The sequence below is a fragment of the Arachis ipaensis genome, chromosome B1, assembly GCF_059453495.1.
Source record: "Arachis ipaensis isolate K30076 ecotype BB chromosome B1, ASM5945349v1, whole genome shotgun sequence".
NCBI classification, from domain to species: domain Eukaryota; kingdom Viridiplantae; phylum Streptophyta; class Magnoliopsida; order Fabales; family Fabaceae; genus Arachis; species Arachis ipaensis.
The window spans coordinates 62,865,293-62,867,632 of record NC_142436.1 but is presented as its reverse complement, the minus strand read 5'-3'; the positions used below and the strand labels follow the sequence as shown (position 1 = coordinate 62,867,632).

At 41.2% G+C, this 2,340-nt stretch overlaps 1 non-coding gene across 1 annotated transcript; it reads right to left on the bottom strand.

Annotated features, from left to right (window-relative positions):
* Positions 1-344: 344 nt before the first annotated feature.
* LOC148576807 (small nucleolar RNA R71) lies at positions 345-452 on the bottom strand. Its single transcript, XR_015904117.1, has one exon. It is a non-coding gene; the product is annotated as a small nucleolar RNA R71 (small nucleolar RNA).
* Between the last annotated feature and the right edge of the window lie 1,888 nt (positions 453-2,340).

Genomic DNA, 2,340 nt, shown 5'->3' with positions numbered 1-2,340 from the left:
CACCCTCTTCTGACTTCTGTGGAAGGAGCATCTCAATTCCTACAATCAGAGCAAACAACTTTGAGCTTAAGCCTCAATTAGTTTCTCTAATGCAGCAGAATTTTAAGTATCATGGACTTCCATTGGAAGATCCTCATCAGTTTTTAGCTGAGTTCTTGCAAATCTGTGACATTGTTAAGACTCATCGGGTTGACCCTGAGATCTACAAACTTATGCTTTTTCCTTTTGTTGTAAGAGACAGAGCTAGGACATGGTTGGACTTACAACCTAAGAATAGCTTGAACTCTTGGGAAAAGCTGGTCAATGCCTTCTTGGAAAAATTCTTTCCACCTCAAAAATTGAGTAAGCTTAGAGTGGAAGTCCAAACCTTCAGACAGAAGGAAGGCGAATCCTTCTATGAAGCTTGGGAAAGATACAAGCAATTGATCAGAAGGTGTCCTACTGACATGCTTTCAAAATGGAGCATCATATGTATATTCTATGATGGTTTGTCTGAGTTGTCAAAAATGTCATTGGACCATTCTGTAGGAGGATCTCTTCATCTGAAAACCCCTGCAGAAGCTCAGGAACTCATTGAAATGGTTGCAAATAACCAGTTCATGTACACCTCTGAGAGGAATCCTGTGAACAATGGGACGCCTCATAAGAAGGGAGTTCTTGAAATTGATACTCTGAATGCCATATTAGCTCAGAACAAAATATTGACTTAGCAAGTCAATATGATCTCTCAGAGTCTGAATGGATTGCAAGCTGCATCCAACAGTACTAAAGAAGCTTCTTCTGAAGAAGAAGCTTATGATCCTGAGAACCCTGCAATGGCAGAGGTAAATTACATGGGAACACCTATAATCCTTCATGGAGAAATCATCCAAATTTCTCATGAAAGGACCAACAGAAGCCTCAACAAGGCTTCAACAATAATGGTGGAAGAAATATGTTTAGCAATAGCAAGCCTTTTCCATCATCTTCTCAGCAACAGATAGAGAATTCTGAATAGAGCCATTTTGGCCTGACAACCATAGTCTCTGATCTATCCAAGACCACACTAAGTTTCATGAATGAAACAAGGTCCTCCATTAGAAATTTGGAGACACAGGTAGGTCAGCTGAGTAAGAAGATTACTGAAACTCCTCCCAGTACTCTCGCAAGCAATACAGAAGAAAATCCCAAGAGAGAGTGCAAGGCCATAACCATGACCAACATGGCCGAACCTGGAGAGAGTGAGGAGGACGTGAGTCCCAGTGAGAAAAGCCTCTTGAGATGTTCTCTAGACAGAAAGGAGTTTCTCTTTGAGGAACCAAAGGAATTTGAGGCTCATACAGAGACCATAGAGATTCCATTGAACTTTCTTCTGCCATTCATGAGCTCTGATGAATATTCTTCCTCTGAAGAGGATGAAGACATCACTGAAGAGCAAGTTGCTAAATATCTAGGAGCAATCATGAAGCTGAATGCCAAGTTATTTGGTACTAAGACTAGGGAGGATGAACCCCCCTTGTTCACCAATGAACTGAATGCATTAATGAGGCAGACATTACCTCAGAAGAAACCGGATCCCGGAAAATTCTTCATACCTTGTACCATAGGCACCATGACCTTTGAGAAGGCTCTGTGTGACCTGGGGTCAGGGATAAACCTCATGCCCCTCTCTGTAATGGAGAAACTGGGAATCTTTGAGGTACAAGCTGCAAGAATCTCACTAGAGATGGCAGAAAAATCAATGAAACAGGCTTATGGACTATTAGAGGACGTGCTAGTGAAGGTTAAAGGCCTTTACATCCCTGCTAATTTCATAATCCTAGACACTGGGAAGGATGAGGATGAAGATGAATCCATCATCCTTGGCAGACCCTTCCTAGCCATAGCAAAAGCTGTGATTGATGTTGATAGAGGAGAGTTGGTCCTTCAGTTAAATGAGGACTACCTTGTATTTAAGACTCAAGGTTCTCCTTCTATAACCATGGAGAGGAAGCATGAAAAGCTTCTCTCAATACAGAGTCAAACAAAACCCCCACATTCAAACTCTAAGTTTGGTGTTGGGAGGCTATAACCAAACTCTAAGTTTGGTTTGAGAGGCCACAACCAAACTCTCTAAGTTTGGTGTTGAGAGGCCCCAACCCTGCTCTGATTATCTGTGAGGCTCCATGAGAGCTCACCGTCAAGCTATTGACATTAAAGAAGCGCTTATTGGGAGGCAATCCAATGTTATTTAATTATATCTATTTATTTTCCATTGTTATTTTATGTTTTCTGTAGGTTGATGATCATGTGAAGCCACAAAAATAACTGAAAAATCAAAAACAGAATGAAAAACAGCATTAAAAACAGTACACCCTGGAG